Source organism: Microtus ochrogaster, chromosome 2 (assembly GCF_000317375.1).
Source record: "Microtus ochrogaster isolate Prairie Vole_2 chromosome 2, MicOch1.0, whole genome shotgun sequence".
NCBI lineage: Eukaryota > Metazoa > Chordata > Mammalia > Rodentia > Cricetidae > Microtus > Microtus ochrogaster.
The window spans coordinates 34,377,977-34,393,582 of NC_022010.1; the positions used below are offsets into that span (position 1 = coordinate 34,377,977).

General features: G+C 42.6%; 1 protein-coding gene across 1 annotated transcript in view; it reads left to right on the forward strand.

The window, feature by feature from the left end:
* The window catches only part of Lpp (LIM domain containing preferred translocation partner in lipoma), a 600,182-nt gene that overhangs the window by 285,415 nt on the left and 299,161 nt on the right, over nt 1-15,606 (forward strand). The gene's annotated exons all lie outside the window — the stretch shown is intronic.

Here is a 15,606-nt window from a genome sequence, read left to right on the forward strand (position 1 = left end):
AAAAACCAAAAAAAAATTAAATAAATAAATAAAATAAAATAAAAAAGAAGTAATGTAAGGAAATCAAGTAATATATATGTGAAAGATTTGCAAGTATTTTATCAAAGAAAAAGTATGCTCTACATTTTATAGACAAAGTAAGCCTTGAGTAGAACTTGTTTTCTTTATCTCAAGTGTTATTAAGATGCTTTATTGAGAGCGACTTTTAGTATTATTGTTCCTTATGCTGGACTGTGTGACCACAGCACCATGCTCTCTCCCTTTCAGGCCTATACTGTCCTCTGGATTCTGTTTGCTTTCTGTTGCAGTCTTCTTCCCAATTCTATCCTTGCAGGTTCTTACTATTTATGCTATTGTGCTTCATTGGATAATTTTATGGAAGGCTATATATGAGTGATCTATTCTCGCAATTTTTCAGTATTAGACAAACCGTTATGAGTTAAATCCTATCTAAAAGTATAATGATATATTCACATTTACCATATCTAAATACTATAATGAAGATCTGTCCTATATCCCTTAGGAGAATTGAGCAGGGCTGCAAAGGTTACTAATTTCATTCATGTATGCTATGATTAGAACAATGTTCAAATCAATGTTCTAGTCATCAATGTGTGTCCACCCAAACTAGGAGACTGTGGCATATATACAAGGAAATCTTAAGTGCCTCCACTTAAAACCTGGGAAGACACAACACCATAGTGGACACATGGCAGCTGCCTCTGTGAGTCATAGCAATCGAATCATTGCAGAGATATTTGGTACTTGGAACGTGAAGCACTCCTTGCCTTCCGAGCTCCTACCATGGGTTGCAATAGGAAAACTTGCATACTTGCTTGCCAAGCTGGGGCTTTGGTTAGTAGGGACTGTACTCAGAAATGAAAGTAATCTAAATTAACCACAGTTTACAACCCAGGCTTCTGCCTGGGAGTTGGAAGCCTTCAGTAGACTCCAGAGTTCCAGCTCTGTCACATCATACAGGCGATGCCTTTGCTGCTTTTGTCTAGTTGGCAGGGCAGACTTCCTTTAACTGCTTCCAACTCTGCCATCTTCTCCGAACCCGCTGTCTGTCCTTTGACTCCCCTGATACATTCCCCTTACTAGATCTTCTTTCTTCCTGTTGGTCCTTTTGGTGCCCAGAGGAATGTCTTCCTTTGACCTTCTGTCTTCTCCCCTTAGAAACAAGAATGTTAAGAGAATCAGCTCAGTCGTTGTTCATCCGCTGGCTCTCTCTGGTTATGATTCCTGCTGTGTATGACATTTGTAGGGATTATAATTTATCCTTCAATTTTTTTATTATTTATTTATTTATTATCTGTCTCCTCCCTGCCACTGCCTCCCATTTCCCTCCCCCTCCACCAATCAACTCCCCCTCCCTCATCAGCCCTTAGAGAAGTCAGGGTACCCTGCCCTGTGGGAAGTCCAAGGACCACCCACCTCCATCCAGGTCTAGTAAGGTGAACATCCAAACAGCCTAGGCTCCCACAAAGCCCGTACGTGCAGTAGGATCAAAACCCAGTGCCATTGTTCTTGAGTTCTCAGCAGTCCTCATTGTCCCCTATGTTCAGCAAGTCCGGTTTTATCCCATGATTTTCAGACCCAGGCCAGCTGGCCTTGGTGAGTTCCCTATAGAACATACCCATTGTCTCAGTGTGTGGCTGCACCCCTCGCGGTCCTTCTGCTCCTAGAGAAGCTAAATAAGAAGGTGAACCCAAAGAAAAACATATAGTCATCCTCCTGGATATTAACCTTCATCAGGCGATGAAAGGAGACAGAGACAGAGTCCCACATTGGAGCACCAGACTGAAACCCCAGGGTCCAAATCCTTCAGTTTTTTTTCCTGCAGGAAAGCCATCTCTCTGTTCATTCCCAGTGTTCCCGAAAGTGTATTCATCATCTGGTTTGACATGCCATCATATTTTGTAGTCTCCCACACTCTAAACCCTGTGGTTCTCTGATCATTGTTCACATGTCCCGTTTTTTTCCCCCTGTATTTATCAGCAAGGTCTTTGGGCATAAAAATGAGTCTCAGCTCTGTTCCAGTCCATTCATTTCATTGCCCATCATTTTAGCTCATTCTTTCTCCATATCACAAGTGACTCATCACCTGCATTCTATTTGTTTCATATTCCAGCTGAATATCTCTAAACAGTTAGTGGTCCAGAAATTATTATATTTTCAACCTGTGGCTGTTTTACTTCCTGCCACATGAATTTTCTCCTTTTATCTAGCTGTTCAGAGCCTGCCATGCCCTACCTTACTTATACCCCAGTGTGTTCTCCGTATGACCTTTTGCTCTTAATATGATCCTTCCATTATTAACAAATGCCAAGTTACCTTTCCCTACTGTCGAATCACAGAATCACACAACTGATCCACACGTATCATCCAAGTGGCTAATCTACGTCCTCAGAACAAAGTGAGGACTCTGGAGGACAGAGGAACTGTGGTACACATTCTAGGTAGGTACTAGATACTAGATACTAGATACGTGTGGATCAGTTGTGTGATTCTGTGATTCGACAGTAGGAAATTTTGGAAAGTAGACTATGGAATATGTGCCACACTTATCTGTTTGATGCTATTGTGAGCCTGCCAAGGGTTCACCATGTACTGCTTCTGTTGGCTTAGGGCGGTAAGAAAAGGAAATGGGAGAGGAAGTTATATACATCTTGAGCAAATCAAGGTTTTCTATTCTTAGTCTTTTGCTACTGTTTGGAAAGTACAGCCTCCATTCATCACAGACTCGCGTGTGTTTCCTTAGTGCCGTTTCTAAAGGGGGGAGATAAATTTGGGATTTTTTTTTTTGTAGTGAAAATAGTAAAGTCACATAGATTTCCTCTTTTTCTGTTGGTTAAACCTCAACCCAACTATGCAGATTCCTCAACTTCAGCCATGTATGTCAAAGAAAAGCACCCAGAGCGGGAGACTGGAGCCAATGAAACCCAGTATAATGAGATATGCTGTAGAGCCCTTAAGGGACAGGGCAGCAGGGAACATGGGACCCACTGGCACTGCTGCTCCGTATTCAGTGGGCTGCTTTACCCACGTAGGGAGTTGCCCTGTTGAATGGGGGCTCAGAACTGGTTACATGGGGACAAATTGCTGTGTTCTTTTGCTACAGCTATCACTTCTCCATAACTTTTCATGGTAACATTACCCTGGTTGTCTCACAACCCCTGCCCCGGTCCCGATAAACATATGATTCTCTTCAGCAGTTATGATTGGCTTTGAAGACTTTTTCTAATTTAGAGCTTGATGGATTATTTGAGAATGATCAAAAGCTGCATGCTCATGCCCGTGTCCATCTTCTGTGTCCTCCAAAGGGTAGGACTCAGCTGCTGACTGAGGTTTCTGTCCTGCCCGGTCCCACAGTCATTTGTCCCAAAGAAATTCACAGAGGTCTACTACTTTAATTTTAAACTGCTTGGTCTATTAGCTCAGGCTTCTTATTAACTGATTCTTAAATCTTAAATTGGCCCATTATTCTTGTCTATGTTAACCACATGGCTTGGTACTTTTATCAGTAAGACATTCTCATCTTGCTTCCTCCATGTCTGGGTGACAACTGCAGACTGAGTCTTACCTCTTCCCAGAATTCTCCTTGCCTCACCTCTACTTCCTGCCTGACTACTGTCCAGTCAGTGCTTTATTCCAGCAATACACGTGACAGAATAAAAGACCATTGTCCCACAACACTCAACTGAGCAGAAGAAGCAATGGAAGGATGGCTTGGCCTCCATAGAGTCAGACTGTGGCTGTTTGTGTAGTAGTCACCCTTATGTTGGCAAAGGGAGCTTTGGGAAAGTGAGTATTTTATGAAGGAGTGGCTGTGTAAAGGATGGCAGGGCCAAGTGGTGGGGTTGGAGCAGGGCACAAGGTCTTTGCAGGAGTCTCTCTTTCGTCAGGGTGGATGGTTAGACGTGGTTTTGTATTTTTGGAATGAGAATATCCTCCGAGGCCAATGTGAGTACGTATTACTAGAAGAAATATTGATAATATTCCCTCCTTAATGAGGGGTTCTATGCAGTCTCCAGATAGTGTGGCAGGAGAATGAAAAAAATGCCCTCCTAATTTGTAGATTTTGCCATATTGTTGTCGTTGTTCTTTAATTGAATATGTATTAAGCTCCAACAGGGTGCTACAAATAGTGTCAACTTATAGTCAATTTTCCAGAACACTCAGAAGATTTATAAACACCAATAAATGGAAAATCACAGCACTCCTTTATGGTTGTAAACATATTTACCCTTTCTACAAATGGGAAGTGAAGTAGGCTGTGCTCAACCCTACTAGGACTGTGGATGAGAGCCAAGAACTAGTGAGTAGAGAAAAGTATTTTCCATCATTAGGGTTTGGATTAGAATGTATTATTAAGGAATTATGCTTAAATGTGCTTAGAGCTGTGAGGTTTTAATTAAATTGTTCCACTTACTGTTAGCTTTTCGGTTACCAACAGGCTGCCAAACTATATGCCACTATATATCAAATTTAGTGTGGAAAAGAATTTGGAAAGAGACTGAATTTTTAACTTTAGATTTGGTCACAAATCTAAAAGCTCACAATTTTAGATTTGTTCAGTCCAGGGGAGGTGTTAAAGCTGTACCTGTTAACAGATGTCTCCGAATCTTCTGCATCAAAGACAGCATACCTTCCCTTTGATGCCCAATTCCAGCCTGTTTTTGTCGACACAACCTTTCCCTGGAGCCAGGACTCTTCCCTTCATCCATTAACGGTCTCCTAGAACTTAACTTATGTGAGCCTTCTCCAGAAGCATTACCTGTTACCAGTTGCAGAAGGCCTGCCGCATGCCCAGCCTTCTGACCCGTGTGTCTCTCTTTTCGCCCAGTAGTCAACTTTTCTTTCTGGCGTTGTGATACTGTTCTCCTGTTTCTTAAGTGGAAACCAAAGTGAAGAGCATGTGATTTCGTTAGAGTATGTGTCTTTAAATCCTACCCATTTAAATCCAGTTGGGACTTAGATTTCACCTTTAAGTTTGAACCACAGACAGGAAGACTTTTTAGACACTGAGAAAGTCGTAAGTCAATTATAAAACCTTTAGACCTGGTTGAAGTGAAATATGACTTCGAGATAAAATTCCTATCTGAAGAGGGGAGAGCTGGGAAGTCATGGCAGAATGACCAGTTCAGATTTTCATTATTCCTTTGTTTGGTGATTTTATTCACACAGATTCAGCACTGAGCCCTTACTGAGGGCACAGTAGGTCTTTGATTACCATTGACTCTGAGTAGGCAGTGAACAAGGAAGTGTTTGTCAGCGAGGCCTGCGATGAGCCAGGGCAGAAGTCTGGTCTAGAGGAAGGCTTTTTAAGTTGGAATGAGAATAGTCAGACTTGAAAAGACATCATCCCTTGTCACCTACAGAGTTTCTTCATCCTATGGATTCTGACATCACTTGTCATGGCCGTCTGCTAACTTGTCATACACCCACAGAATGGGTTCCTGATTAGGTCATGATTGTTATGTTGCAGAATCAAGCCTATTCCCGACTAGGGCAAGATCAGTGGTTTTCTGATTTTTGTCTCATACTCAGTTTTTATCAATGGTAACCTTGGGCATAAAAATAGGAATTCCTGTTGGGAGTGTTAATGTAAACTATCTGAGCTCTTCCTAAAATATATGTGATTCATGCCATGTGTTTGTTCCCACATCAACACCGAGTCCCAGGATGCAATTACCCATGCCCACTCTCTGCTTCGTCATGCGCTGTGTTTATCCTTTCGGCAGCCACATCTGGGAGCAGGGCCAAGCTCCTTGTAAGATCTATACATGTGTATGGCGTGATCACCCATGACCCTCCGAGTCTGACCTTGCTTTGCTCTCTCCTGAGGAACAGTCTCGTTGCCGGGCTTGCGTACACTGTGCTCTTCCACCAGCATCCTCATGCTCTTCAGCTAAACAGACAGCTTCCATGGTCTTCTCCATCCAAAGTCCTCTCGGTTCTTGTTTTGTCCGTGCAGCCCTGTCTACTTTTACTTTTTGTCTTCTCTCTTTGTTTTTGATTGGTTTTCTCTCATGTCTTTTGCCTCATATGCTGACCCTCATCTACTCTGCTTTCTAATGAGATCTGTAGAGAAATCCACACTGGGAGGACTGACCCTTCCTGCTTTCTCTTTCCTTCTCTGTCTCTCTTCTCCATCCCTCTCTTTCCTTTTTTTTGCCCTTCCTCCATTGTCATCTACTTTCTCGTCCATTGTGCCAGTCAGTATATTCTTGATAACTAATAGCATTTTTATAGGAATGTGAATGAAACTATCCCACGTAGGGTATTAGATGGCAAATGAGATTGTTATCAATGCTTGGGTTTCTTTTTGAAATTTGAGAGTGAGAGTGATGGTCAGGAAATGAGAATGCACATGTGTAGGTGGACATGCAAGTATGTGTGCATGTGTGTAAAGGCCAGAGGTGGCTGGCTTCAACTAGGCTGACTGACCCGTCAATTCCGGGAATCTGTTTGTATCTTCCCCTAGCCCTACCCCAGCCTTGGGACTCTTGGTGCTTAACCACCATTCCCCTCTTTGAGGTCAGTGCTGGGAATCTGGACTCGGGTCCCTAGGCTTCTGGGGTATGCTTGTCAGCTTGACACAAAGAATTGTTATGTGAGAGGAGGGACCTTAAATGAGGAAATGACTTCATAGGACCTGGCTGGAAGGCATTTTCTTCATTAGTTATTGATGGATGGGGGCAGTCTGTTGTGTGTAGTTCTATCCCTGAGCTAGTAGTCCTGGGTTCTATAAGAAAGCAGGCTGAGTAAGTCATGCAGAGCAAGCCAGTAAGCAGCATCCCTCCATGGCCTCTGTATCAGCTCCTGCCTCCCTTACTTCCTTCAATGATGAACACTGCTGTAGAAGTTTAAGACAAATAAACCCTTTGCTCCCCAGATTTCTTTGCTCATGGTATTTCATCACAAAAGTACCAACCCTAAGATATGGGAAAGTGCTTTACCAACTACATCTCCCCCACCCGGAGGCTTATCTTTTTGTGCACTTCTATCTATGACCTCTTTCTGAGTCGTTTAGTGAGTTCACCTAATCTTAGCTTGTCTGTGGACAGGCTCTTTCTTTCCACTTTGACATAAAACTAACTGTAAGGACTTAACAGAGAGACCTTTGTAGCTTGAACTCCAGTTTTTTCTCTTTCTTCCTCTTTCTTTCTCTTCCTGTGTGGATGGCCAGAAACAGTCTCCTTTTGATCTTTGGTATCCAGTTCTGATGAGCATGGATCATAAGATCTCCAGGTTTCTAAGGCTGCTGGGATACTTAGTGAGAAGTCTGTGAAGTTTTGCTCAGTGTAACTGCATCTGTTGACCATGACAGTGCAAAAGTGTCTGTGTAGGCCGGGCACATGAGCTGGGCAGTGACTGCTGCACACCCAAAGACTACTTCTCAGAAGGGAAAAGAGGTTTGATAAGGAGAAAATAGCATCTAGACTTGGCGTGCCTCTCCGGCAGCTCATCTACCTTTTATTGCTAGCAAATACGATTTCTCTAATTTTCAATTCTTTGGCATAATTGTGACTTCCATTTCAGGTCTTTGTGATAGGATGTAATGTGTCTTGCCTTTTCCCCACCTAACTGCCTGCTGGAATCCAGCCATTCTCACCTTGTTGCTTCCATTTCCTTTAAGCACAAGATGACTTTCAAGCAATGAGCTTTCTCTAGAAAAATGTTATCACTGCTTCAATTTGAAATGAATATGTCAGGCTGAATCTATAACTTCTAGAGTTCTGCATATCAAAACAATGTGTAAGCTAAATGGAAGCCGAACAATATAGTTAGAAAAGGGTGCTATAGGTGAACACAAGATACACTACAAACTAACACTTTATGCCTCTGTATTGCCATGCAGGCTGCAGTCATGTGATTAGATGGAGCATCACTTCCCTTTTGTAAGAGCTGAAAGAGCAAGTCCCAGCTCATTTGCTGGTGAGAGGCTTAGAAAGGGACAGTGATTTGCCCAGCTTTCCTTTGTATGTGGTGGCAGAGCCAGGATCAGATGCCCAGGGTGGTGCTTTGCTCCCTGTCTGTCTCAATTGATTGCTCAGGGAGTTGTGACTGGTAGGCGATGTCATATCTGGGTGTAAAATATCTAAGTGGTTGCTCATGTTCTGACATTAGCTCATTTATCAGAGTCTTAGCCACTATCTCCTTTACTTTTGAGTGGGGCTTTTGAAGTAGGGAACTGTGATAGCAGGTCTGCATGTCTCATGGTTATCCCATGACTAGGTGACTATTAAGCTTTTACTTCCTTATTAAATGAATAAAATATTGGTAGGTGCCCATAGTCTGACTGTAAGGCTGATGGTAGGATTTCTGCAGTGTGTATGTGTATGTTACACTGTAGACGAGCTTGAAGATGGGCTCTTCTTCCCTTTATTTTGCTGTTCCTACCCCATCAATGAGACTGGCAGTCAGTGAATGTTGTTTTCTTGGGTCCCTCTATTATCAAGGTTTTCTCATTTGGAAGAGGGAGTAAAATTAAGGTTCCCGTTTATTTTATAGGCTTCTAAAATGGTCCTTTGATGCAATCTATGTGGTTTGGCATTAGAGATGTTTCAGAGTATGTGTGGGGAAGAGGGGGCACCTTCTAGCCTTTCGGCACTGTTAATGAGCTGTTATCTTAGACAGGTCAAATCATCTCTTTATGAGAATTTTATCCTGAACGAAAGAGGTTGTTGGAAGAGCTCTTTGAGTGCCTTTTGCCTCCTAGGCCTAACATTTCATTAACCTGCCTGCCTTCTGCTGTGCTAATCGTTGTCAATCACTCTCGTGAATATGCCTTCCCTGCTCACCCTGATTAGTGGTTGTCCTAGCTAGAGTTTCTATTGCTTTGATTAAACACCCTGACTAAAGTAACCTGGGGAGGAAATGGTTTATTTCATCTTTCACTTGGTGACAGTCCATCACCAAGAGAAGTCGGAGCAGAAGCTCAAGACAAGCAGGACCATGGAGGCAAGAACTGGAGGAGAAATCCTAGATGAACATGATGTCCTGGCTTCCTGATTCTGCTCTCTGTCCACCAGGGCCATCAGCCCAGAGGTTAATCATCAATCAAGACAGTGTACCATCACCTTGTCTGCAGGCAATCTTTGTAGGCAGAGTTGAGGTTTCCTCCTGTTAGACAACTCTAACCTGTCTCAAGTTGACAGAAAGCTAGGCCAGTGCCTGGTTGTAGCTTCTGGAAGAGGAGCCTGGAGTTTCCAGGAGTTTCTCAGGCTCCCTTGTCTGGCATGTCCCTTCTTTCTTAGTTCTAGTTACCTAGCATGGAATACTTGACATGGAACAGAACAGTTTTTCTTGATTTCATATTTTGCTGGCGAGGTCATAGAAAGAACTCAATCAAAAAGGTTTGAGAACCCAGCATCAAGCTTATAAATATCCAGTCCCTGAAAAATGTGTGAATGTTACTATACCCAACTTACTGAACTGTGTTGGATCAAAATATGTTTAATTGTTATATCTGCAGTCGAGTTGTTGCAAGACAAAGCATAATTTGTTTTGTTGCTACTGTGATCAAAGTATTTATTATACAGATATTTATCGGGCAACATTTAACAAGTATGAATTTTATATCTTTACAGCTTTATGACGTGAATGGGGATCTAAGTTCAATAAATTAAACTTACAAAGCAAGCAGATATTAGATCTGCATATCAAATTCTCATGGTGTGAGTCTAGATTCTTTGCCAGTATTCATTTTTGTGTCATATCTTTGGAGGCAATAACTTAATTAAAAAGAAATAGACCATATAATGATCATGTCCTCAGATAATATACATCACGAAGTGTGATATATATTATACAGGTGATCACTAAATTAGATAAACATTCTAAGTTTTGTTGGTCATAAAGAATATACCCTTTTATTGATTTTCGAATATATTTTGGCCATCTTTTTCTCCTACTGATGCTGTAAATTGGGTAATTATGAATTTTAATAATTACAATAGAAAGAATAGTCCATTTTCTTTCATATTAAGTCATTGAAAAAATAGACTTGAAAAGACAATAACAGTGACATATATAAGTATGGTTTGCTTTTGTTACTTATTTCCTGAATTTCCAATGATGAAATGGTTTTCTATTCCTAAGTTGTCTGTAACGGAGTTATTTTTCTAGTATCACACAAGGGAAGTGCAGTCTTGGTCATTGCATGGCGGAGCCCCTTTTCTCGTTTTGTATGAGCTTGTCTAAGGAGTTTCTGGAGATCTCTAAAGCTTGATACACACACACACAACACACACACACACACACTACCATTTAGAGCATTTAAGCTGTTTTCTTTGAGAAATTTTTCATTTGTTTTCATTTCTACTTTTGAACAGTTACATGCACACCTGGGTTAAGTCCCTCTTGTGGTGTGATGTGCCAGCATGCTTAGTCAGATTCTGGGGACTTCTGAATGCCAGTGACTTTTGTAGTCTGGGTATAATATTGTATGTTGGTTGTGATTCTAGGGAACCAAATTTCTAAGGTGACTAATTTTAAAAAAATTATTTAAATTATAAAGTAATTATATTATTTTCCCCCCTTTTCTTCCCTCCCTTCCCATACATATCTGCTTTCTTTCTCTCAAATTCAAGGGCTCTTTTTCTTTTATCATACAGATCTCTCCCTCCTTCTCTCCTTCCTTCCCTGCCTTCTTCCCTTCCTGTTTTCAGCAGCAGCAGGAGCTCCCCAACACTCTGATATGCTCGCTCCCACGATTCATCCTGTTCCCACACCTTTCACTGAAATGAATGCTTGCAGCTTTATGCCATGCAAAACAAGATCAGTTCATTTCCATTGATACATATTGATTGGCCTGACTGGTGTGCAGCCCATGAAGCCAGCATCAGTTCAGGCAAGGGCTGTGCACAGCCATGAAACCTGTGGGCAGAAGGTCTGTAGTGGGCACATTATCGTTGGAGGTTCCAGGACAGCCTCACACACATTAATCTGTAAATACCTCGGATACTTTTACAGTAGTAGAAGCTGATAGAAACTGCCTGGATGATGTCAGTCATCAAAGTTAGCATTACAAGATGGGATTTCTAGGTGAGCTGACAAACTTCTTGGTGGGATGTGGTTAGAAAGGCATGCCACATGCTTATCATTTCTCTCCAGCTCGTCTGATCTACGTCGAAGAATCGGGTAGATACACCTCGTTCAGGTTTTATAAGGTGACTTGGCCTGACCGACAAAGCTAGCCTATGAGAGGTCAACATTTCATCAAGGATTTAGCTGCAGCATCGGATAGAGTTCACAGAAGTGGGGTGCGAACGTGAAGAAATAGTGAGCCTCGGGAATAGATAAATGAATGGAATTCCTTGTTTATTTTCTAAAACATTTTTAATTTCTAGTAAAAATGTTAAGTGTGAGGAATGAACAAATAAATATAACGTCTCTGCCTTCCTCAGTGCTGTTGCCTTCTTTCTTTTGCCCTTAGTTAGTTGGCTAGAAACATTTGGACTAAAGGATGGTCCATCTACATCAGTCTGGCGGTATAGTTTGCCTTTATTGTTCTCACATGCCGTGTGTTAGTTTGGGACCTGTGTTCCATGTTCTCGTCCTTATGTTCTTGCCACAATGGCGTCATCTCCCTGTAACTCCGTTAGTATCGCTGAAAATTAAGGTTTTGTTTTCCAAATGATATAATGAGCTTCCCATGTAGTTTTAATTGGGGTTCAGTCATTTACATGTACATATGGGGTGAATGGAAATACCTCTTATGGCAGATTAGGTCTTGTGAACAGTTCCATCATGGGAAGCACGGTGTTTGAATACCCCTCTTTAGCCGGACCATTTTCTTCCTAGTTCATTCTCGTGTTCTTATTCTAGCCATTGCTGCAGTGATGAGCTCTGCATGGGTGTGATGCGGTGGGACATGTGCCATCAATCTTTTGTCCTCACCTGTGCTGGGCCTTTGTCATTCCCATTTCTATTGTTTGACTTGTGCTTGGGGAAGTTTGAAGTCCTATAGCCGTTGCAAATGAGCAAAGGACAAGAAGCCTGAGAGGAAGCATCTCTCTTCATCCTTCTGCTTGGGAGATCTAAGGATCGGTTTGCAAAACAAGTCCTAAGAGGATGGATGAGCTGGCCACATTGCTGATGAGCTCAGTCTAACCCTCTTGAATGGCACTCTTCCTGTTCCCCTGCTCTTCGTGTCCCCTCAGCACTCACCCTTAGAATTGACTACCCAAATAACGTGCATGCAGGCCTCGTGTCAAGGGCATTGTGTCTCAGGGAAACCAGCCTTAGACAATGGGATCTTTCTAGTTATGACTGGAGAGTGTGGGAACTTATTACAATGGCCACTTTATTTGAGTTCCCACAATATCTAGAACAAACCTCCGGCAGAGCATCAGGAGACTTCCTAGTCGCGCTTCAGCCTCTGGTAAGTTATTTTCCCATCCCATGACGGCAGAGCCACAGTAAGAGTGTGCTATGGAGACATGTTTGTAAGACTGGAGGATTCATCCAGCTTCTTTTAAGACTGTTTTGTGGGAGCAAAAGTGTATGAATCCAAAGGTTCTGAGCATGTTTGAGAGTTTCAAGAAAGAGGTTTGTGGGGGAACTTGGGATGAAGTCCAGTGATAGAGCCAAGATCCAAAAGAGACATCTGGGAGGGAGAAAGCATTCATTCCTTGTTCATAATGATGTCCACAATGAGACATAAAGCCAGGTCAGGTCAGGCAGTTTGGGGTTGTTCCTGTAAAGGCCACTTGAGTGAGGCTGGGGCTCATTAGTCAATTGCATCAACCTATTCTGAGAAAGGGAAGTGGGGATCAGTCCCAGCTTAGACAAGAGCATAGGTGACTGGAGCCAGTGGAGGGCTACAAGCTCGGGCTGGTTGCCTTCTCTAATTACTTGTTTCACTGTATAGATCAGGTTAATCCTGTGACTTGAGTCTCGGTGGTTACAATCCTGTGACTCAGGCCATAAGCAGTTGGGTATTTTGTGTTAGAGTAACGTATAGAAGTTGGAGACCTGATTATATCCTGTCTCTTTGCTGCTACCCCAAGGGAACACTTAATGAGTGATGCTTGCCTCAAGAAGAAGAAGAATTAACAATAGCTATATTATGCCTATTAATTTATAGTTACTGGTTGCTATAATTAATGCTATTTATGAAAATCATCATAATTATAGTGCTTTACAAAGTATGTTCCCATCCACTTTCTTATCTGAGTCTTCAACAACTCTCTTGCTGAGGCAGGGCGGGCGATGGTCTCCTTGCTTTCCAGATGAAGAAACTATGGCTCTGGGAAGCATTTAACCAGGCTCTGATCCAGTGTCCTTGCCAATTTGCTGTGTTAGCTATGTGTATGTGTGGATGCCCCTATCAGAATTCTGCTCATCATAATTTCAAGTCCACACACAGGAATACCAAATTCATTTGGTTCTCGGTAGCTGTCCTGTGGGGTGGTATGTCCTCCCCCTCCACCTAGTGCTAACTCTCTCTATGCAGAATGTTCTCCGACACTTCGGAGGTCTTTGTTTTTACTTTTTTGAGATGTTGATACAGTTGTATTGGGGGTAAAGATAGGATTCTGTGATAGAGAAATCTATCAGTAGTCCTCATTGTCCTCTATGGCAGTTTGGATGCTCACCTTACTAAACCTGGATGGAGGTGGGGGTTCCTTGGACTTCCCACAGGGCAGGGAACGCTGATTGCTCTTTGTGCTGAGGAGGGGGGGGGACTTAATTGAGGGAGGGGGAGAGAAATGGGAGGCGGTGGCGGAAAAGAGACAGAAATCTTTAATAAATAAATAAAAAAAAAAGAAATCTATCAGTATTACTTCCCTAATAGAAACACATCTACCTCCATAGCTTTGCATGGGCTAGTGAGATGGCTCCGTGGTTAAATGTTTTTGATGTGCACATCTGGTGACCTGGGTTCTACCCTCAGAGGACACATAAATGTGGAAGGAGAGAATCAATACTGCAGAGTTCTCTTCTAACCTCCAATGGAAGGCTATGACCTGTGGGCGCCTACCTGTACCTGCACCCTCATGAGAGTGCGAGTGTGTGCACATGTGCACACACGCACACACATGTGCACACACGCACACATACACGCTGCACACACACATGCACACACACGCACACACACACGCTGCACACACACATGCACACACACGCACACACACGCGCACACACACACATGCACATACATAAGCACCCCTCATGCCAATAATAATTAAAAGAATATAAAATTAAAAGTTGAATAAGACATAATCTCAGGTTTAGACAAGAACACAGCTACCTAATACACCACTCTTTTTCCAGCGCGGACTGGGCATGAGTTCTGAGAGTAATTTTTCAATTTCATAAATCCAGTCTTGGAAGCTGTCCTCTCCATCCTGCTGCTAGTTTGAATCAGGGTGCTCACAGGTGCACATAGTCTGAGCCATTTGATTTCAGTTTTTGATCATATAGTAGAGTATTTCCTGCTTCTTGGTATATATGTCATGTTTAGTACCTGGAAGATGTTGATATAAGCAAGGCCCTGAACGAAAATCCTTGGAATACTGACGGTGTCATTATTCACCAATGCCTTTTTTCTTTAAAAAAAAGAAGAAGAAGAAGAAGAAGAAGAAGAAGAAGAAGAAGAAGAAGAAGAAGAAGAAGAAGAAGAAGAAGAAGAAGAAGATTGCCTACTGAAACACTTCAGGCCATGAGCAGGAGACTGTGGGGCACAGTGTGACCTAAACGAGTTGCATCTTTATTTTCATCAGTCTTGCATTGCTGTAGGCATGACAGGGCCATATACAAATGGATATAAAAGACAGCACGTCGTTGGTGGTCAGGATGACTAGCCAAGTAAACAGGGCAGATTGAGGGGATAAAGGAACAGCGTCGTCTCGACAGCATATCCCAAATGGCAAAATACCTACTTTAGACAACGTGCTAATGGGCACCCGTTTTTAAAGAGGGCTCACACACAAGGAAGCAAGGTGATCAGTCATCTAGGGTAGGATCCATGGAACTGATGCCCAACTTTCAACATACGGGTAGCTGATCGTCCCAGTTTTCCTGGTGTCAACCCAGGACTGGGGAGGCTTAGCTCGTGCTGACTGTCTTTGCACAATGCCAGCCAGTACATCAGACTCGAGTCAGGCTACCTCACCACACGTAAATAACTTCTAAGACTCAGGGAAAGTGGCGTGGTGAGAAAAGCACTCAAAATAAATAAATAAAGTAAGTAAGAAAATGAAGAAAGAAAATAAAAATAGGAATTTAGTCAGGTTTTGCAGTGGCATGCTGGGAAAAGCACTCTAAATAAACAAATAAATGGAGAAAGAACGAAAAGAGAAGGGGAACAGTACTGCTGCTCTCCTGTTCATTCTGAGGGCAGGTGATGTGGACCACTGGTGGCTAAGTCCCATTGCTCTCCAGCTCCCTCAGACAGGCTCGCTATGCTTGCCTCCTGTGCAGGTCTGTGGCCAGTGTCTTATGTGACCTGCTTCCTGTGCAGTTCTGTGGCTTCAGTCCTAAGTCACCTCTTTCTGTTTCACGTTTTATGAGTTGTGCATGGGCTCCCTTACATACACTGCTATCACCTCCTGATCACTGACCAGATAAATAGTTTCAGGCTTCATGGTG